The sequence below is a fragment of the Buteo buteo genome, chromosome 4, assembly GCF_964188355.1.
Source record: "Buteo buteo chromosome 4, bButBut1.hap1.1, whole genome shotgun sequence".
NCBI classification, from domain to species: domain Eukaryota; kingdom Metazoa; phylum Chordata; class Aves; order Accipitriformes; family Accipitridae; genus Buteo; species Buteo buteo.
In genome coordinates, this window is record NC_134174.1 from 5,508,500 (window position 1) to 5,532,096 (window position 23,597).

The 23,597-nt window shown below is 39.0% G+C and overlaps 1 long non-coding RNA gene across 1 annotated transcript in view; it reads left to right on the forward strand.

Moving 5' to 3' along the window:
- Positions 1-23,327, forward strand: part of LOC142030527 (uncharacterized) — a 76,119-nt gene extending 52,792 nt beyond the window's left edge. The window contains exons 2-3 of the long non-coding RNA XR_012650202.1: positions 15,558-15,671; positions 22,773-23,327. This is a non-coding gene — a long non-coding RNA (uncharacterized LOC142030527). The remainder of the gene's footprint in view (positions 1-15,557; positions 15,672-22,772) is intronic.
- The last annotated feature ends 270 nt before the right edge of the window (positions 23,328-23,597 follow it).

The following is a 23,597-nucleotide window of genomic DNA, read 5'->3' on the forward strand; positions in this document are numbered from 1 at the left end:
CTGGGAACATTTAATGTAAATGACAAACTGAGAATGATTATTCTAAATTTAATAACTTCTGTTGAGTAAACTAGTGTAGAGGAAAGGTAGAAACTGATGGAAACCTAGGTGTCTACAGGGTTAGACAAAATTAGGCAATTGTGAAGGTTTGAAACATGACCTTTGGCTTCTGCAAGGTTTTTCAATGGCTGTGGTTTTGACTTTTTAACATTGTTTTTCAGCAAAAGCATTACAGGAATTCAGTAGCTGCACCAGGCTAAAGAACATTAATTAGTGCTGTTCAAAGTTCCCATCCTCCACAAGGGAAGCATTAGGGACAGCACAGAGAAGGATGACGGTTAGAAGCAGATGGTGAGTAAACTGTTAAGAGTCCAACTTCATTAGCATTGCTTTGATAGATTAATGGTGCCCTGAAATCCTGCCAGGCAGGCTGTTGCCAAAGGTGCCATCTGCGTGGAAAAGCATACACATCAAGAAATTCAGCAGAAAAAAAAAAAAGAACAACTAGCTCCATCAGTCACACCCCAAGTTATTTCCACCCACCATGTGGTGACGGATAACTGAAAAGCCAATAGTAATTATAATAATGTTGAATTACATTAAAAAAGAAAAATGATACCTGGATGTCATGCTCTGTACTTTCAGGCAGTGCGTCTTCTAAAAATTAATCTAATCATATCTTCTATTGTCATTATTGTATTGTCATCAGCAACATCAGCATCATTTTACTTATTATTTTTACCATTACTTGGAATGCGGAGACACCTGGAAGGCCAATTGTTGTATTACTTTGCATTTCAGTGGTGAGAGGTAAACCCTGCCCGAGAGAGTTTAGCAAAGCATTTTTCAATTCCATTCTAGTTTGTATTTAGCTGCAATTGAAATAGTTCCTGCATAGTTCCAGTTGGAGCCGATAACTGTTTCATAACCTGTTTGTTAACCCTGAACTAGTTTGGCATGGTTCACTATCAGAAAACAAAATATATAGACAGGGGAGAGTTTCACGTGGGGAAGGGATGGCCAAGGCATCATCTGGAGGGAAGTTGAACCTCCAAGTCCAGCTCCCCTGACAGATCCTTCGCATTTGTTGTATAAGAAGCTTTTTCCCAGCTCCCTGCATCTGTCTGAGGGGATTGAAAGCTTTGGTGCTGCACTGGATTAGGAACATGAGTGGGATCGATGTTGTGGTGGGTGAGCAAGAGATGTCAGTTAGAAGAGCTAAATATCTCACAGTTCTCCCTTCCTCCTTATTCACTCCACCTGCAAATAAATCTGTTCCTAAACATGATTCATTTCTGTATAACAAGATACAACAGTGAGATTATTGCAGTAACCTCATCAGGCTTGCAGGTTTGCAATGCTTTACCTCTGATAACAAGAATCAAAGCTCCAGCCTCTTCCCACCGGAGCCAATTTGTAGAGCGCTCACCTGCAGCATGATCAAAAAGCCTGTGGGCTACACGTGTCTTAACTGTGGTCTGTAAAGCTGCCCAGCCTTGTGGTGTAGAAACAAGGACTGGTGTTGTATGGGCTGTTATCTCATGTGGAAAAGGTGGGGAAGGCAGAAGGACAGGGAAGCTGCAGGGTGGCTGTTGGGCCCTGAAGACAGAAGGGACACGGTTCTGTTGCCTAAACACAGGTATCTGCTGCTATTTGAGATGCTCTAGGGTAGTCAGGGTGGATGGCAGATACATGAACGGATCTGTGGGAGGCTATCAGCCGACTGACATATCAGCTGGAGTGGGGGGATCAGGTGGGATACCCTTGCATATCTCAAGACATTTTTATTTAAGCAACAGAAACAAGAAGAAGAACAAGAAACAGACAAAGAATATCTTGACTCCAGGCTCAGATACCCAAGTTAGGTGTCTCCATTCAGGTGTCTATAGCAATTGGTGTTTAAACTCTTGGTTTTGTCCATATGAGAGTGGTTCAACTGACCAAATGCAAAAAAACATGGGCTTTTACTGGCATTTGTGATACCCCAGGGTGTCAGGAAGGGCCTGAAGGGCCTGAGGGTCTCCTGTAAGTCCCGGGTCAAATATGCAAGGCCTACAAGCAGGTCTCAGGCATGCCATGGTGTCTCAAATGGCACTAAATACCTGTGTGGGCAACTGAGTCAAGTCTATGTTCACATAATTATACCTCTAAATTTAGGTGTCTGAATCTGGAGCTGGATAACATCTAATGAGGCCTTGTGCTGAGCAGACATCTGACAGAAGACTAGATTTTTCAGGCAAAAAAACCCAACAGCCAAGCAAAACCAAAACCAGACTTAATATTAGTAGTACACTTCAGTCGGGCAGGTAGTACACAAGGGGAAATATGGCCCAAATCCCCTAACTTTTGGTCCAAACAGGTTAACAATATATACCAACCTTATATGAAATGCTGGGGAATTCAACACAAACCCAACCTACATTCCAATAACATCTAAGCAAAATTTCAATCCGTGATGGCAACAGAAGAGCAGATGAAAAAGGAGATACCAGGAAAGGAGGGTGGTAATATTGATGACATATAATTATCTGCAATACTAGCGAAGGCTGGGCAGGTGAGGCAGTCTCCATTACAAATGTTGGCTGTGTTTAACATGTTGGTGAAGTCTGAGTCACTTGCACAATGTTGACTGTGACTTCAAGTCAGTTTAAACCAAGCTCAGTTGCATTCAAGGCTTAGCTCTCGATTCTCCACCTTGCTTAAGAATGTTCTCAGATCTCACAAGCCTCAAACTTACTTAAATCCATGTATTAATCACAATCAGCTGCCATGATGTTAAATACAGTTTTTCATGAGTTGTGGTCAAAATCTCCACAGATAGAGTCAGACTTAGAAAAAATTTCCCAGGAAAGAAAACACACAGAATGTCCAAAGTTCATGTTAATGTGGATTTATGGCATATTGATTTTCCAAGGAAGCAATAAATCTCCTGTGGATTTAATATTTGTTCTGACCTATCCTTAAGAACCATGAAAAAGAACTGAATGGAATTAACTATACTCCATTACAGTAATCTTTCGGCAATGTTTTTGCCTTCATGGTAAATTAACAATGTCTATAATTTTTTTTCATTTATTTTTAATATGGACTAGCCTAGCCTAAGTCTAGATTTGCAATTTACATACTCCATTGTTTGGCTACAGAAAGCCAATTTAATATTTTTATATTTTTACCTGTTAAGGTTCTTTTTACTGCTAGGATATAATTTCTGCATGTACTCAATTTAGTTTGCTAACAGACTCCCAAAAACTTATTGATATTGTGAAATCACATAGAAAAAATACAGATTCATCAAACATAAGAGACAAAGAAGAACTGAGAACAAGAGTCTGAGATCCTGTAGAACTCAGGCTATTAAGTTTTCCTTGGCTATTTTTACACTGAGTCTCCTAACTGTCTAAGATCTCAGTCCTTGGACTTACAGGTGGGTATGACTTGGAACTGTTCATACTTGTCCATGTGTCACTTTTTGTCCTCAGCAGTGTTTCAGGGAGATCTCAGCTGCTTACAGAGCCACTGTTTGTGGCTTGGCTTATTAAAAGAACACGAAGGCTCTGTTGGTTTATGTTAATGTGCTCTGCAGTGAACTGTGGTGGAGTATGAATGGCTGGTCCCTGGGGGATATCCTCAGAGAGTGATGGGGAGGTGAGAAGAATGGTAGGAACCACCACATTTGTCCTAAACTAAGACATTGCCTTTTGTGAGTCAAGGCTGTGGACCACCAAAAACGTTTGCAGCCCTTCAGGCAGAGGTAGTTGCTTGAATGAAATGTTCCCAGACCTGTTGGACCCTGGTAAAAGAAGAAGACACACCAGACAAACATCAGAAAAATAAAATTCTCTACATCACTTTGGAGGCCTAGTCTGCCTTATTAACTACCTATATATTTTCTGTTGGCATTTGTCTCCACTGCACCTAAGGTCTACATTGAAAAGAATGCCAAAATACTGAGGCATATCAGATTGTATAATACGATGTACCTCAGATACCATGTGCACTATACTGCTTTACATTTCAATAACTACTTCTGGTCTCCCAGGATATCACATATCCAGTATTTTCAGTATCTAATATAGGTTCTTTTATGGCCTCTGAATTAAGGAGACAACTATTTTTTTTATAAATTACTTGAGGGTTCATCTTTCTGCTTCTTCATTTCCCCCTGGTTTTGATGAGAGTAGTTTCTGTACCTCCACCTCTCATTTATTTTCAATTTCTGAAGCCCAGGCTAAGGAGTGTCCACACCCAAACAACAGTGACTAAGACTTTGAAATAACATGAGGCACCTTTAACTTATTCTCCAAACGTGTAGCAATGAGTGAGGTGCTGCCTGAAGAAATTGGGTGAGACAATTTCCCAAGTAATGAATTAATAAATGTTGCAACATTTGTTAGTGCCAGCCAAAATCTCAACTTGGCATGCTAGAACGTGATCAGAGCTCTCCTTCTCAGCCACCTTCACTTTGCTAGACAAGATGCTCCTGTTGTATTCAACTAATACTAAAAAGGAGGATTTGGTAAGTGAAATATGTTTTAAAATAAATACTCAGGAGGAAGTTCACAGAGCAATAACTGGAAAAGTGTACGAGGATTAAACTGAGGCTGTGTGATATAATGCTGATATGTGCCTGTTTCCAAAAAGAGCAAGATTTCATGTCAGTCCTACTCCAGGTGACATTGGGAACTACTTCACCACATAACCATTTATGCTTACCAGAATCAACATCAGAAACCCTGTCAGTTTATCAGGAGTGATTTTTTCAACCTCCTATAATACAGAATGATATCCAACCCACTCACACCCACATTTGCCTGATCTAATTTTAGCTATCTTAACCTTGGATATTTAGTCTAACCTAACTATCCAAAGTGCCTCTACAGGTGAGTGAGAGAGCGAGAGAGAGGCACGTTGCTGACTATCTAGATGGTGACTTCAGTTGGGCTTAATTGTCTTGGAGAAGGACAAGAAAGGAACCACAACCAAGTAGGTTTGACTAAACACCTAGCATTTAGGTGACCAAAGGCCAGCGAGGTGTATCTGTCATAATAGCTCGGAGATTCAATTTGCCTGGTTTTAAAGCTGAGCTGAGGGAGAAGGTGTGGTTGCAAAGCATCGTCTGTTCAAGTTTGAGACAGGTGCAGTCTGGTAGTGAAGTTGGCCCATTCCCTTAAATGAAACACAACTGTGCAGCGACATGAGCCCTTCTAGGGAGCTCAGGGACACATTTTGATAGAAAAATAAAGAAATGCCACTAGCTTAAAAAAAATCACCGTTTTATGAGACTGCGTATTTTGGAGAGTCTGTGGGGCAGGCTGAGTGATTAATTTGCACCAGAGGACGGTTCAGAGCAGGATCCCTCAAGGTGGTTAAGAACATCTCCGCTGCCTTAGAGGACCTGGCCTTCCTAGGGGACTGGTGGCCTCTGTGAACACCTCCTCCCCCCATGCGAGTCCAGAGGGTCCAAAGGCTGCAAACTAAAATTTAAACCAGGATCCTCTGAGTTTCCAGACAGGCTCTGGAAATCAAGGCCACGGAGTTTGGGATTTTGTCTCATCATCTCCCCAGTGGGCCTTAGGCACTTAAGCCTTTAGAAATCTATCCCTCCGGGCTTGAGCCACTAAAGCACTGAACTACATACGTATTTTTCACAGGGGACCATTGGCTTGCCCATGTTATTTGCATTTCATGCTAAGCATAGGCTTAAGGGCCTTCCTGGCTTGGAGTCTGCAAAATATATCTCCTCAAGCCAAATTTTCAACAGCAGCCTGTCGTATGGGAGGGAGGAAGGCTCCAGCTCTGGGTGTCCAACTTTATCCCATCATATTTGGTGTCAGAGGCCTTCTCACTTGCAAAGCAAAGCACATAATACTCAGGAACGGGGGCCCTTGACATGCCTGGTATTTTATCTTCTCTATCTTTAAGAAAGAGATATTAGTCCTTACTTTTCAACCTCAGATGGTTGTTGTGAAGATTAATTAGTTAATGCTTTTACAGCACACTGAAGATGTAAAGTGCTACTATATAAACGTATTATTAAGTGCCTGCAGGGTCTTGCTGTCTAATGTGACTGAATGGGAGAGGTTCTGAACCATGGAGATTAGGCAATTTTAAAACAGTTCTTTTCAAATTGCATTATTTTTAACTCTTTGTTGTTACTAATATCCTCTCAACAGGGGTTGGAAATATTTACCCCATTCATTGTCTTTTTCTATTTTCTCTAACACTCACTTTTACATAAATATACATGGCCTAGGGTTTTATCTGCATACAGAGTTGTATTGGTTTAAATAAAGGTGTGATTTTACACCAATTTCATTTATCCTAATCCTTTTATTTCAATTTTAAATTAAGCTTATTTCAGCTTGGCATAAGCTGATTCAGAACAAGTTTACGATAAACTGAGATAAGCCACTCTAAAACTGAAATTAGTGTGCCCACATAGGGATTTGCTCTAGTTTAACCAACGCTGTGAATGTGCACACAAGTTATAGTGGCATAAGCTAGAAAATGAATTTACAGCTTGCACATGATTAAGCAGTACCTGCTAGTGCACTTACCCCTCAGCTCTTCCTCTCCAAAAACCTTAATTTTCATCAAGAGGTAACCTCCCTCCAATTACTACCCTCTTTAACACAGGGTGAAAACACGCACTTATTAAACACTGTGAAGCAGTCGAGACTTGGTATATGTCCAATGTGAGCTGGAGAAAGAGGGAAGATATTTGGGCAAGGACTATCCCATAGCTTGGGCTGCAGTCCTCTACCTTGCAGGAATGACAGAGAGGACGGAGCGAGGGTGGATACCATCCAGCCTGACGTGTGTCTAACCACTAACAAACTGCAAATTCACCCTTCTTGTTCAATCTTATTTATGTGTCTGTACGCTGCTTTGGCTGACTTACATCCATGCAAATGTGTGCATAGACACGCTCTGAATTGCTGCTGTCCTAATGAGTCACTATTACCCTAATCAAAATGGTGGCATTCAACACTGCTTTTGTCTTAACACATGTAATTGCACAACTGGTAGATTGATGGGAGGTTGATGGAAACTCAAATGTATGCAGGGGTGTTAACAGAAAGGGACAGAATGTAGCTTGCTCTGTTACAAGAACAAGAAAAAAATAAGTAAAGAAGAAAAGAAATTAAAGCAAAAGAAAAACTAGGAGAAGAAAAATTAAAGAAAGAAAAAAAATCCTTTTGTTCCTTGTGCCAATATTATCAACAGAAATACTGTGGATAAAATTAGAGAAAACACAGTGAAATTTCATTTACATCTCTAATTTTGGATAATATTGGGTCAAAATATCTGACATAAAACACTTCTAAGGATTCAAAATTGGATGGCATATGAAAGATGTACATTTTTCAACAATGATAATTTTAATTCTCCTTAAGTGACTCAAATTTTTAGTTACCTGGTTGTTGTCAGGCACTGATGAATGTGATTAGCAAAATAAATAAGGGTATTAGGTGTTTTCCCTGTCATTTAAATTTTTATTTCAGTCAAAACAGACTGAAGATTTTATAAAATCAAAACCTAAATTTAGGCTCCCAAACCCTTATTTAGAAACTTAAGTGAGAACCTTATTTAGCAAAGATCATAAGCACATGTTTAAATTGATCTTGGTTCAGGAATGTGCTTAAGTATATGCTTTAATCTGATTAAATATGTGTTTAATGTTAAACACATGTTGAAATGCTTTGCTGAATTGTGGCCTGATTTTCAAAAGTGTTAAGTACCTTGAACATCTCATTAAGGTCAAGAAAAGCTGCATGTGTTCATGCTCTTACCCATCAAGGCATTTTCTTACATGTTTAAATTCAGATTTAGGAGTCTAGCCATTTTTTTTAGTAAAATTTTGGACTCAGTATTGCTGAAGATAAACACAGAAACATCTGGATTCATACCTTATCTGAACTATCTACCCCTAATGAGTTTTCAAAGTTGGACTGAAGGACTGAAAACTTCAGCGCAGCCTCAGTTTGTTTGGTTTTGTTTTGTTTTTGTTTTTAAAATGTACTTTTTAGTGCTCTCTGTTTCCATTTGGAAATACTCTGCTCTTTCCAGTCCCAGCCAGCACCAAGAAGTGAAGAGGTGTGTGAAAAGAAGTATTACTATTAACATTATTTATTAAGTGCTGACAGCATGCTTAGTTCAGTACAAGACACAAGTGAAGGCAGACCCTTCTTTGCAGATCTTACTCACAGGTAGTCTGGATTAATTTCAAGTTCCAGATGGCTGTTCAGGGTGGTTTCTATTTTATCTGAAATAGTTTTCCTTTTTCTAAGAAAAACAAAGAGATAGTTTAGGATTCGATTTTTTTCTCCCCTATTCTAAGATTATAACAAATTAAAGGCCAGCCATGTTTTGGCTTCTAAAACTTCTAAAAGTCTGCTCAATCCTATTGCTCTTTTTGTCATTGTTCTTAAGAAGAAACAGTAGTTTTTAAACTGCTTCTCTCTGCATAAATATATATTTGTAGGCTTTTTGCTTTTTCTTTTCTTCATAAGGAACTTTCCTTTCCAATAATCTTCACCCACATATTTTGATTTACATCAATAGCAGCTTTCTTATTGACTCAGAAAAGCTTTAGATCTAACCTAAAAGCCTTTCTGCAGCTGAGCCCTGCTAAGGGGTGGTAAGTCTTAGCCTGTTCCCACCTGCTTGTTTTCACTCTTTTCTTCCAGCCCCCTCCCTTGCAGCCCTAAGAAGGTATTTCTCACTTCGCACCCCAACGTACATAAAAATGTGCCGTCAGGACAGCTGCTGCCTGATCAGGTTTTGTTAGTGTGTTCTGGAGAAGAAATATCTTCTTGCTTTTTAAGCAAACCTGGGACCGTGTGATGTAGCAGCACCAGTACCACAGTGCAGCTCTACTTGTGTGTGATACCAAAGTATACACAGGCACTGGTATAATTAGAATTTATGTGACACTAACCTGTGCCCAACTCTGACTCAAATCGGGAAACAAGATTCGTCCCAGCCCCACTCCATGTCTGTCCCCACCATGGCTTCACATCCTCCACCTTTTGTCCGATGTCCTTTGGTTACCTGTCTTTTAGAGCAGGAGCCAAAGTGGGAGATGCTCCTTCTTCCTCCTCACAGAGGCAGGATCTTCTGTCTTTAGGTTAACACTGGAATAAAATGGAGTTTTTCCCTAAGGATGGAACAAAGGGGCATAAGTCTTCAGAAAATAGCTGGGGTGGAAAGTCATATAAAAGGACTCCATTGTGGAGTGGCAAAGAAATTCTGGAGGGAAGAACTGAGTCCTAATGACCTGTTGTACTACAGATTCCAAACTGGAGTGACTTCTTCCAGGAACAAGTCCTGCTCCTTCCCAAAAGAACAGATCAGTGAGGAAACACAGATTTACCCTAAGTTTTTCCTTTCTGTCCCCACCGCCCCCAAATATAGGGGGTCCTTGTACAAAATACTTAACCATGCTGTGATAGTTGGCAATATTGTGCTACTTTGTTGTATCTTACTTAACAAAAATTTCAAATGACATTTCCCAAAACTGCTGTGTGGTCTTGTTGACTATTCAAAAGGGATGGTAAATTTTTAGGGTGTAGGAAGTTGGTGACAAGCATTTGGGAGCAGACTGGCATTGGTCGTTATTTTACTCTGCTCCAGTGCGGACATGACATCTGGCTGTAGTTTTTCAAGGGAGTTAATAAATCCTTCAGTTTGGTCTCACATAACGTTAACTATCTAAAATACATCTTGTCTAGTTGTCTAGGCTCCCTCTACAGATAATGAAGACAATCCATAGGGTGATTCATCCCAGAATCATGAGGTGATTGACTCATTTAATACACAATGTCCATCTACACACATTTTGACTACAGGGGGAATTTAGGCAACTATCTTATATTAAACATTACATTTTTAGATGCCTAACGTAAGATGAAACCATCCCGAAACCTTTATCAAGAATGCTTAACTATCAGATCAGCAGAGGAATTGCTTTGGTACCTTTACTCCACCTCAGCTGATTCACAAGCTTGTTTCCTTATCGGGACTTGCTTCGTGTGTTCCAGATTAATGATAATCATGATAATTCTTTAGGGAGATTAAGTAATCCTCACAGTCACCATGTGTAATAGGTAAATATAGATATCGCTGTTTTACAGATGAGGAAATAGTGAGAGTATAAGAGACTTGTTCTATCTAATTTAATCTTGTTTGAGCTAATCTAATCTATGTTTTATAAATAAATCACCCAATCACTGTGATATGTAGGCAAGAGACAGTCAAACCAGTGCTGGAGACAGTACTCAGGAATTCCTAGCTCCCAGGCCTATCTTTGTCCCACAAAACCATTGCCTTAAGAAGTAAGACATAGCAGTAAATGATCTTAAAGGTTTCCATGAAGAATTTCTAGGTCATGGATTTTAATGCAGTTGAAGTTCTGAAAACATGGCACTTCTCTTTCTTTCTATAAATGAATTAGGATAAGGTTTGTTGCTGCGCAGAAGAGCTGAGTATATGAGAAAATGGATGGGAGAACTCTGTGGTAGGTGGCATTTATGTTATTCCTTTGGAGCATTATCTGGGAGAAGAAAAGACATAAACCCCTTTAAGAACAAGGTGATATGACTTCAGTCTTAAGTCCTTCCTCTAGGAGTTAAAGGTATATTAAAACTAATAAAGAAAAACTATTTGTTTGAATTGTTTTACTACTTTGATTTTTTTAAAATTTTTTTTTGTTGTTTTATTTTTTAAAACAAAAAGTTTCTACACAGATAGTACTTACTCCTAAAAATTGAAATCTGTTTGTGAGACACACCTGTATGGGCAGTACCCTTATTGGGAAACAGAAGTTCAGATCTATAACTCGCTTTTGACTTACAGGAGTGAAAGGATGAGGTCCACTCTGAACAAGTCGCTACTTGCTGGAGCAAGGAAGATGAAGGTTCAATTCTCCTTCCTAGCTCAGATAAAGCGCAGATATGAACCAGTCTGGAATGAATGTCTAACCTTGAAAGTATTTGTTATCTCTGGGCAAAATCTGTTGTCTTTGGGTTTTTTAAGTGGTTGGTTAAGCTTGGTGGTTTTTTTGTGGAAATGGGAAAAGGTTTTGGAATCTTACAAAGACCATGCAGGAAGAAATAATTGTTTTATTCAATTTATTCAGCTGGTAACACAGATCTGATAAAGCTACATTGGAAGGGAACGCATTATAGTACACTTGTGAGACTGGCTTCTGGGGATTCCTCAAATTATAGGGTGCATCTGCAGAGTGAAGTGTAGTTTTCACTCTGTTACACGAGAAAGTGATCTCCATTCTCAAATGAATGATTTCTTCCCTGTTCAGTTTTTACTGCAGGTACAGTCAGTACGGCCTTCTCTGATTAGCTCTATCTCGGAAGTACAGGGCAATCACTTCTCCACAGAAACATGTTCTACCTCTTTCAAAGCCTCTGGTTAAATTTTTATCTAAGTCATCAGATTTAGCAATTTGTAACTGATCTAATCTCTCTGCAAAATCCTTGCTCACCGAAACTGTATCCAACAGCTCTTCACTGTAAACCTTGTTGTTCATATAAAAATAGAACCGCAAATTATGTCGGTGTCTTTTTCTTTATTCTCACTCTCTTTTTTTTTTTCTTTGCTTCTTATGACCTATCGCCCTTTCTTTTAACCTAAATCAAACAGATTTGCAGATTTGCTTAACAATAGCACTTTATGAATCATATCACCAATTGCCAGCTATCACACTGTGAAACAGCTAATAATGTATAATTAACATTATAGGCAAGTAATGAATCACATCATCATTGCTGACTGTCTGCCACATTATTAAAAGGAAAGATTTAAGTAATCACAACTACCTTTTTATTTTCTTCCCTCCTTCCCCCAAAGTACTGTAAGAAGAAAAGGAAATTCCAACTGTGTATGTCAGCTGTTATTTTCATCAAACAACATGATACATCAAAATGATAGCCATAATCATTTACATAGGAAAAACCTAAGACAGATAGGTAAATAGGTTAAGACTTTCTGTAACTTATCATATTTACTGTCATCATGTGCATTCAAACAAGCAATTTGCTGAGATCAAGAATATCTCTGAGCAGAAGGAATAAAAAATTCAGTTAAAAAGGCACATTCATCTATCCTCAATTTTTAAAATTATTAGAAGGAAATTCACCTCTAGGCTCCTGTTGGACAGTGTGCACTAGCTATTCTCTAAGAAGCTAACTAAGGTAGTCTGCGTACCTCTAGGTTTAGGTCTTATTTTTTTTCCAAGTTAGGCAAGGTATTTGAACAGCCTGTTTCACATCTTCTGCACCAAATTCTCAGTTATTTTGGATGTTGGGGTTTTTTTCTTTTTTTTCCTTCTCACATTTTTCAGTTTTGGCCAATGATTCTGCCCAGATCTGAGCATCAATACAGTGATTTTTCAGCTCATGTTTCACTGAAAATAACAATGCCTTTGTAGAAAACTCCTCTTCCTGCTCTCCCCATACGGGAGAAACAGTTCACTCTTCGTCCCACCAGGATGAAAGTCACCCGAGGCTCTACCAAAGCCGTTAATACATTCCTAATAGGTGATTGAGGAGAACCATATCAATACAGCCTGATATAATACATCTAGTAGGTCAGACTAAGAGTGCTTGCCAAGCGGTTTCATTGACCTGTTTTTCTCTTTCAATCTGATCAGTGGAAGAGCAACTACTAAAGCTAATGAAAAATCTGTACAAGAGCCATTCTCACTGACCCTTCGGGGGAACCCAGGAACTCTCCTTAAGACTGTTTACACAGATGTTGAATAAATATTTTCATATAACAGAATCAGGAACTTTTCACTAATTTGTATGGTCTCAAGTTTCATATTGAGGAATCTTCAAATTATGTGTCTTCCCAACATCTCTCAGATTTGACAATATACTTATTGCAGGTAGGTAGGTAGAGAATAAATCCCTTCTCAACTGAAGTCTGTATCAGACAAGGGTATTGAAATGAGGTTTTCTACTTCACTGGCAAATGTTTTAGATACCAAACTATCCTTCCCCCTATAAACTTTTCATTGTTAATTCTTTTTTTCAAGTATTTTAAAAGAAATGACAGTCTCTTTAATGAACACATTTTAAGCTCTTTCAACAAGAGCATTTACATCTTTTTTTTTTTTTAATCAAAGAAGAAAAACTAAGAAGCTTTCAGTTTTTTAATATTAATATTTTAATGTTTTTCCCCTTCATTTCTCCCCTGTTGTTCATTTCTTCTTTCTGAGCAATTCTCCCCCTCCCTTCACTTCTGCTTTGGTAATGGAAAAAAACCCAGAAACTCTGGATGAGACTCATTTGCTGCAATGCTGAGTTAATCATTGTAGTCTCCCTTTTTCCCAGTGGAAGCACCTGCAGAAGGAAGATCCTCTGATTTAGCTGCTACTTCTTCCAAAGATGCCTATAGCTGTCCTTTGAATACAGAGTATGCCTATGGCAACTGGTTCATACTCAAACATCTAAGTGTAAATACATGAAGTTAAATGATAGCAATACCACCCAGGAATGAAAACTTGAAATAAATTTGATATTCCCTTTTCCTTTGATAATTTTTTTTTCCTCCTTTTGCAAGCCAAAGTACAAATGGGGGAAAAAAATGAGGCAAGAACATGAAAAATCACTGGTATTCAGCTTGTTAAAGAAAAGTTGGAAACAACTACTTATGAAGATTTCCGTCATTAGTTACACTTCTTAAAATACTAATAACAATAACAAACTAAAACAGAGACTGTCACAAGACCACTCAGTAGGTATGTATCAATTCAATATAGCACAAAGGTGTATATGACTGATTTCTGCACAGTAACCAGCAGTTAAAAGGGTCATTCAGAAGAAGGGAGAAATGAGCTCATTTCTTCCCTGAGTTTAAGAAGCTTTGTACATAAAAGACTCACTTCCCAGAAGTTTATATTTACAATGTGGAAGAAGAAAAATGTAAAGAAAATAGGAAATGGGAGCCTGACTTGATCTTACAGCATTTAGGCTGCCTAGCTGAGAAGGAGCAGGGCTGGATTACGACCTCTGTTCCCAGGCTTGATGATGTGTTTTGCATTAGGCAGTCACTGAATAAAACCAACCTGGGAGCTGTGCCAGGGGTTGTCCACACCCAGGCAGTTGCAGAATTGGGACCTCAGTCTTTCCCACAGATATGGTTTGTCGATCCTTTCATGCAAAAAGTAGAATTTTCTCCTATAGTGTCATTCACTTGTTTTTCCCAATAGCATCTGAAGGAACATAAATAAGGGTGGGTTTTTTTATGTTGATCTGTGAATTATTTTCACATTAGTAGTATTTCAGGTATTTTGTTGATATTGTTCCCATTTCCTGGGCTATTTGTCAGATATGTTTTTCCTCTTGAACTACTGAGTAATTTATTGCTTTATGGAATTATAATCTCCAAAAAGCAAACTAACTCTAGTGATATTTGCCTTTAAGAAAGGCCTTCCACAGGCTACCAAATTACATTTTAATGTCTCTCATTGAATTTAAATAACATTTCTAATATTGGTCAATGTACAATTGAGTCGCCTGCTGAAAAAAAAAAAAAGTATTCAAGCTGGTATAAGTGTCAATTTTGAAGTAATAATTACAGTTTTATGCAGTAAAGTATTTATTATATTATCAAATTAATACACCTTTTGGCATGTCAGGGTCTGTGGGTAATTATAGTTTAGTATTGTGGTAATAATTTGTATGATTTATGTTACCTATGGAGCAGTACTGAAAGCCAAAAAGCTGTCTGGCATAATTACTGTTAAGAGGTAAGATCAACAGATATCCCTAGCCAAAAGAACACAGCCTTAAGGGTAATAGACTCAAACAAGCAGAAATCACCTCAGGTATTTGCTTTGCAGCTTGCCTTTTCTCACCTGAGAGACAGCCCACCCACTATTCCAGGCTACATTAACAAGAATTGGTTGCTTTTTTATTGTTGCTTTCCACTGACCTTGAAGTTCTCATTTTAAAAGTGAGATAGAAGAAAGTGGTAGTGGGGGACCCTTTGCAAGACCTCATTCTTCTGAAATGTGAAGAAAATGGTTGTCTGTGAGATGAAGGTGTGTGCGTTATTATGGGTTCTCTCCTTTGCATTGACTCAGTCACGGAAAATATTTTTTTTTGTGACTGTGCTCTCGTTTTTATTATTTTTTGTTCTAAATGCTCTGCAAACACAGAACAGAAAGGTAGCCTTTACATGAAAAGTCTCCGCAAAGCTGATTCTATACAGTTAAAGTTTATTACCGTTAAAGAAGATTCACAAGTGACTTAACAGCTTGAGTAGAAATAGGCTGAAAGTCTTTGTCCCCCCACCAGTTTCTGTGTCTTTATGCAAATAAATGCTTAGAAATGCAAAGAGTACCCTCATTTCCTTTCAAAGCTCAGACCTCCCCTGGCAAATACTTACCACTGTTTTTTTCTGAAATAGTCTCCAGCAATTTTACGTAAATAGCAATACTTTAGGAACAATCTAAAAACCTTGCCAATAAAATCATGATCACACTGTCCAACCAAAACTGTAAACCTGCCTTGCTTCCCTCTCCCCTCCAGCCTCAGCATCACTCTTCTAAACGGAAAAAGTAAGTCTGGTATCATGTTCGGTGAAGGTTACAGACTCAAGCCTCAGCTGAGGAAGGTTATGAACAAAGGCCAAGATCCACAAAGGTATTTAAATACGTAATTCTAATTAATTTATATATGCCTGATCCTGAAAACATTTATGTATGTACTCAGCTTTCACTGGCCGTGTGATCTTCCTGAAGTCAAAGACATTACTCATCTGCTAAAATAAAGGTCTGTATATTGTGGTTCAGTAAATATCAAATGGAGAGTGTCCTGCCAGCAAGTCCCCCTTTTATTAAATTATGGAATGTCACAAACTCTGCCTGAATCTTGTGAGGAAGAATGTATTTTTTCCTTCCCTATTCTTGTACCACTTTATTTCTGAAACTCTGTCCTACCTAGACAGAAAAGTAGCAAACCCACCCCAAATACCCATTGACCCTGTTCTACATTTTCCCTATCAGCACCAACTGATTGAGAAAGGGCTTGAACGAAGTCTGAGTAGAGGATATAAGGGTGGGATTCATCTTACCTAATGTTACGTATCAAAAAGTTAAATGTCTAAATCTGATCTAGGTTCGCTTCAGAGTCAGCAGAGACAAGTGGGGACCTCCAGAGAGGGAGTCATGCAGTCTATCTCAGGCACCTATGTTGGGATAAGATGGATCACACTCAGGAGGTGTCCATTTCTCTCCATGAAGGGAGCTTGGGGTGACAAGCTCAGCCTTAGTTGTTTAGGTTTAAGACGTCCAAGTTAGGGCAGATGAATTTTACCTCAAAGGCTTGGAGTGTTTTCCTGAAACTCAAATCAACCTTTTGAAGTTCACACCTCATCCTTATAGAATACAGGTGTGCCAATATCCAATTTCTCATGTTTTTAATTCTATAGAAATAAAGTTATGTATGTCTGTATGTGTATATGTGTGTGTGTATATACTTAATGCCTACACTGTCAAGTTGACCTTCAGCAAATAATTAGAATGCATTTTAATCCTGCTGCATAATGTTTTTTTGGCAGGTACCCCAGAGAAGGTACTCTCCTACAAGGAGGCAGCTGGCAAATTTCTGCCCATTGTATCATCATTACACAACAAGTGGGAGCTTAAGTAGCTTATAGGCCATCCTACGGCTTGATAAGGCTACTTTGTAGTATGCAGCTAATTAATATAAGACCTCCATCACTTGGGCAACTGTTATGCCTTTATCTTTGTTTACCTCTTCTAACCAGCTCATATGATGTATGTTGTTAGCTGTTGCCAATGGTTAGGCAACATCCCTGGGCATGATCCTAAATCAAAGTTAGCCAATGAAGCTGGGAGGCGTGGAGTTAATTCTTAAATCCATATTCACATGGCATCAGATATCAATACTTTCAGATAAACTTGAGAGATAGAGTTGTAAACGGTCTGATGAGGCAGATATGCTTTTGTAGTATCAAGGAATCAGAATAGTTCAACAAAGTAGGCTCTATTATTGTCATTTCTTTCCTTCCACGGTAGTTAAATACCCTTCCCATGTGTCTTCCTTGCTTTGAAGATGCAGAAACTTGAGTGCAGCAATTGCCTGGCTAAGGAATAATGCCAACCTAATGAAGCACACGAAATTGAAGCAGCCAAGTCAGTCATTTCACAAGCCCGATGAATCTGGATGACTCATGCAACAGCATGGAGCAGGCTGGTTCATTGGGGTCCTTTTTTAAAATAAAAGAGTAGTTGATCTTAGATAAAGAATCCCATCATGATTTGCCATGCTAGTGTTTAATGAAGCACATAACTATGATGTTACCAGTGATGTTGCCCAGGTATGAGGCATGATGAGGTGGTCTCAAAACAGGTCAGAAAACCCTGCTCCCTAATATCTGAGCTCAGGTGCTCTTTCTAACACTCTCTGTCTCCTTTGGGAGATAGGATGAGTAACTTAACCTTGTTTCCTCAAGTAATAATCATAATGATATTTATAATGGGAATAATAGTTGTCTCACCTGCCTGACAGGGAGAAGGTGCTGTGAGAATTAATTAGTTTGTGAAGCACTTTGAAGATAAGTGCTATGTTATTAATAAGTAAAACCCACTGCACTTAGATACAACTTGCAAGTGATTGTATTATATTACAGTGCTTAGATAACACAGAGATAGTTGCCTTAGAAATACCAATAGATGATAGAGAGTTGAAGAGAGAGATAACCACCAGATTTCTTGTGTTTTCATTTTGCGTCACAATTTCTACTGGCTTAATGATGTTTAGCTCCTAAAATATGTTCCAGTAATGGAAATTATTACCGGCATTGTAAAGATGTCATGGGAGAAAAGAAAAGCAACAGAGTATGATGAATAAATACTGCCCAAGAGTGAAAAGAAGATGACCTCTCCAGAGCTTCTTCCAACCCTGTGATATGTAATCTTTAAAGCTAATGCATTAACCTTGATTCAGGGCGCTCTGCTCACTGAGCTTGTCTACCATGAACTGGAGTACAGGTCAGGGGCTGAGTGAATAACGTGCACTAAAGAGCAACATTGCGAACGTCTGAAAACTGGCAAGAACAGTCACCTCTCAAATGTAATTAAGCCAGTGAGTAAGGAAGTTGAGTATCTTCTGGGTCAACGATACGATCCTGTGATGTGAACTGTTGAGCTGGCAGTGGGAGCTGCAGGGCATTTTAAATCTGGAAGCCTGACAAAAGCTGCTTGGAGGAAAATTAATAAATATGTGAAAATAAGCAGGTTGATGTAGAATTGCTCACACTTACCTTTGATTGTTGGAGAGTTCATTGGCCTGTAAAGAATAAAAGGAGGTGGAAAGCTAAAATCTCAAAGGGGGAGGGTAAGGCAGCTGTCGGTGGTAAAGTCTTCTGATTCCACCCAGGTGACCTGACCCTTGCTTGTGAATAAGGAGGTCCTTGAGCAATGTCTTGGAATTTTTTGTCTGCATGTGGCACTGCATTATCATGCTTTGTCCATGCCATGTTTACAGCACAACGATGTTTATGCTATGTAGCTTTCCCACCAGGCCAACATTTCAAGGTGGAGAGCTACCTGAAGTTCTTGGTGTTGCTGATCAAGTTTGCTTCCAGTTTCAGGTGTGATGCAGGGCTTCTGAATCCTTCACAACCTCTCCTAATTTCTTAAACAAAAAAGTGGTACATGTATACATTTTTATATATATATATGTAATGAATAGTGTGAAACTACAAGACCTACAAAATTAGGATGATGCTGAAAATTATGGGCAATCAGAACTGCATAGAGACAACAAGGGCATCTTCCTGATCTCTTGTTCCTAAAAATCAGGAGAGATTATAGAGTTATTTCTTGGCTGAGCGACACAGGACCTATGACACCCACCTCAGCAGTGCTGGCAGCACCCAGAAGAGGGCGGTGGTATATGCAAACAATGACCACTATTTTCTTTGAAAATAGGAAGACTGGAGGTCATAAAAATCAACTGAAAGCCATTTCTATTCCATTCTCTGCTGAGTATGGGGGTGTAGCTGCCATAAATGTTAATGAGAGATCACGTGCATTGAAAGAAGCACATCCTCTTTTGTGAAGACAAGATGAAAGCCTTTTATAAATATGACCTACTGGTGAAAAAGGCATACGTTCAGATGAAACCTATGGGTTTATACTGATGGGTTAGATTTTTTTTTTTAATACAATACATTTTGTTAAGAAGAAGGATTAAAGTATTTGCCAAAATGATTTGTGTTGACAAAATGGCTTAGTACATTTGGCAGATTTATTTTATGAAGCAGAATAAATTAAGGTGTCTCGTAAAAAATGTGGGTTATATCCAGTGAAACAATTTCAAGTATTTCAGAAACTCTATTTTTATTCACTTTGCAAACGTGCTTAGTTGAACTGCCAGTCACTGTTACATTTCCATTTCCAAGCAATTAATTAAAATCCCAAATCAGGTTTTTTCTTGATCATGCCAGCAGGAGTTGGTTGCCATGGTAATAGGGCGATCAGTAGCATTTGGGAGGGAGGAGAGGGAGAAAAAACATTCTGCGTTTGGGCTTTTATTATTGAAACATAAGTGCAGGTCTGGAGGAGCATGTTGGCTGATCTGTGCAAGCCTGTGGCCCCAATGGTGACAAATGGAAGTGAGCGAGGGTTCTCGGGATTACATTATTGTCAAGGATATCATTTGGTCCAATGTAGAAATCATTAGTGAAGCCTTTTTAGTTCTACAGTCTATAGGTTGAAACCGTGAATGCAGCTGATCACAGAGAGTTTCAGCAGTGCTAAGGAGGATTTTTCTATCTGTAATTGCCCACATTTACAGAGGGCTATCAAATATAATGGTTTTTCTCCCCCACAGGCCTGCAAACCTTAAGATTTGAAGCTCATTTTCAGACAATACTCTAGATTCATGGCGGTTTCTGAGAGCTGTTTCATATATGGGTTTAAGAAAGCATTAATGGTGTAGTCATTGTAATTGTGTAGTCATGGTTGGCAAAGTTTTATGGGTTGGTGTCAGGGACAGGCGATTAAGGAGAGGACAACATCTGGCAAACCGGGAAGAAGGAGAGGGGGAACAGGTCCTTCTCTGAAGCAAGCACAGAAATGGAGTCCTTACTGAAAGAGGGAACAGGTCCAGGAGAGAGCAAAGCTTATTTGGGACACTTTCTTTAACATTCAGTGGGGGAACAGCCTGTGATTTAATAGCCGTTTCTACCTCATGAGACCAAACTTCCTTCCAGCAGCAAGAAATGTGTCATGCCCACCAGGTGTGATCCACAAAGCCCACGGAAGCTGGTAGAAATGCTCCCATGGACATCTCTGGCCTTGGGGTCAAGCGTGTTTGTTCAGGGAGGCATCTGGATCAGTGGACGGTTCAGCTCTGAACGCTGGTCTCTTTTCTGACTCGACTGCTAACATGCCGAATGTGTTCTCCCCTTTGATATGATATTGCATGCTGACCTCTTCATTACTGCTGTTAATGATTCCTCTTTTAGGTCAGAGCCAAGAGTGGAGAGCTGAGAGGCTCTTGCCTCCAAGTTGCCCCCCAGGACTGTCCCTATTCCCCTCCAGTGTGAGCCATTTTAACCCAGTTCAGGGCAATTTTGCTGCTCTTACACCATCAGTTAGTTGCGCCTGAGTTGAACAGCACGACCATAATGATCACAAGGGTTATGGGAAAACGGCATTTACCTTGTGCATCATCTAAGGAAAAGCACCACTAGAGGCAAACAGACCAAACCTGTGGTGCCTTAGGGTTCTTTGCAGGCTCAAGGACATAGATATGGAAAAAAAAATATTTCAGCGGGCTTCGATATTGCCATTGTTCAGCTGCTGATGGTGTGGCAAAGCAGGATAGTAGCAGAGAGATTCCCTGGATCGTTAGGCCGTATTAATGCAGAGGAACACAGTGCTTCACATATGGTGCTTGTTAAGCCCCCCATGAAATCAGGAGATTGGTAACAGAATTACAACATGCTTGGGGTTATAGGTCATGCGCCAAATTTCATCCTTATGTATTAGCTGGAAATTAATCTGAAAATAATTAGGAAAGAATCCAGATATTAAAAATGAAAGATTTTGAGAACATTAGGATTTCAGGTCTTACTGCAGCATAAAATTCATGTGTGAGAGAGTCTGAAAACGCTGCCTGATGGCCTAGCACTGTTACTGGAGAGGAGAGTGACATTAATAAAGCCTTTGACAAAGTCTTTGCTCAGCTGTCACTTCAGAAAAGCTTCACCTGGCCCTGAGATCTGTTATTTGCCTTATGCTTGTACTGTCTTGGTAGGGGTTCAGTGTGGTTGGGATCTGAACGAGTTCAGATGGAGTTAAAGAGGGCAACAAGGGATTTATTGATTTGGATATATCAGTTTGCACTAGTCCAAACAAGTTGGGTTCAGGGTCCCACAAACTCCAAGGGCTGCAGGGCAAAAGTTGAGCTTTTGATCTCCTGTATATTAGGATGTAGTATAGTGTAATGATTCAGGGCTTTCTCTAGTGTCTCAAAATGGGTGGGAGGGGATTTGAGAATAATTGCTCTCTTTGTCTTTTCCACTCTGAAGAACTTTAGGAAAGTTTCATTATATAATTATTCTTATAATTGTACGGTGACCTCGTTTCTGCTCTTTTCCCTGGCATTTATCTAACTTTTTGCTGACCTCAGACATTCATCTCACATTCACACTCCTATCTGTAGGCATCTAAAATTTAGGGGATCTGTCATGCGGATTAAGATACTCAAATTAGATAACGACTCACGAATTCACATCCTTGGTGCAAACTTTCTAGAGCATTTTGGAAAAAAAGTCTGCCTTCAGGTTGCCTGAAATAAGTGTCTAGCGCCATCTGAAAGCCTCCCATAAATCTGAGATACTCATATGGGCCTGGTAGATGGGATACAGGACCCGAAAGAGATGCCCCTTTGGAGACACTATTGGAGGCCAAGTAGATACTGGATACCAAGTGCACCTCAGATGGCACTTGACACTCTGAGGCACGTGAGTAAAGCCTTAGATTGCTCGAGTAGACCAGATGCACAGTTTTTAGATTGCTGAAATTTGATGAGCTGAGCCTCACCTTCACTATTTTCCACATAAGAGTTATGTAATCTGGGGGTCTTTTTAAGAAATCAGAATTTACTGACAACCTGAGGTTAGCAGACAATAATAATCTTTAACTGAACAAAGGAGGAATTTCACTCCAGTGATATCTATATTTACCTATATGTTCCTGGTTTTTAATATTTTTCATTTTTACACAAAATCCTTCTTTTAATATTCAAAAGAAAATAAACTACTGGTTATAATATACATGCACTTTTAGACTACTTGGTATGTTTGGGTATAATATATATGCTCTTTTAGAGTATTTAATATGTTCATGTATTATTAAGTGCGTAAATGTGTATGTATTTAGGTATGTGCATACTTTTACATAATACATATACTATGATTATAGTGATGTTATATGTAAACGACCATGCTGAAGTGAAAATATGTTTCTTAGATATCTTAAATAATATCAGGATAAAATATCTTGAAGGCACACAGCCAGAAAAGAAAGTATTGCAAAATTAGAAATCCAAATTTGTTGTTTTATGAAAAAGCACAATAATGGAGCCATTAACTCAAGAATCAGGCTCCATTAACTCAGCCATGTATTTTTATTACACACTAGACATACTCTTAAGTATGTAGACAGGCTTATTTGAAAGTGACTGTCTTGCTTTTATTCCTAATAGGAGTGAAGCCAACATTCATTCAGATGACATGGAGGCCAACCATCCTGTCAGACAGTCAGAAGATGAACTGTGAGAAAATGCATCCTTTCTTGAAACATCAGTTCCACTGAGCACCGTGGGAGTTCCAAGCCATTGCAGAAATTCTACACAGACTTGTTCAGAATAGACAATTTTCTCAATCTCTGCTGAAGAGCAAACTTTTAGAGTGGGAAAAAAAAATATAAAAATAATAACCTGTCCTAAAATAATAAAAACAAACCTCCACTATTGTCCATGTTTGAGATCCCCGTGAATTTGAACAGCATAAGATATTTGAAGAGTGTGTTATTTTATGACTGAGATCATTTGGCATAAAAGTAGTCCTAAGGACAGATGAAACACTTGTAGAGGGCTTGTTTTAAAATTCACAAAGTCCACAAGTTTCTTTGACATCTAAGCAATAAAAGTACTGTGATTTTTGCGGAGGGTGTTCTGTATTTTTTAATATATACGCAAATATTTAACTCATTTTAAATCTCAAACATAACTCTTACCAGACTAGGGCCCACAACTACTTTCTCCACATTTGAAAACTTCAGTTTTCTCCCTACTATCCCATCATGGTACATATTACATGAAGTGTTACCCCTAAAGCCAGAATAAAATTCCTTTATTTAGCATTCTAGTGGTTTGAATTACTTGCTGTTTCTCATAGACTCTCATCAGGAGCAATTGAGGTTTGTCTCGCATTTTGTTGCTTGCATACTTAGTGACTTTGACAAGACAATACATTTCAAAGTGTACCTTTTAAAGTTGTCCTCAATGCACCTGGCACAGATTTACCAG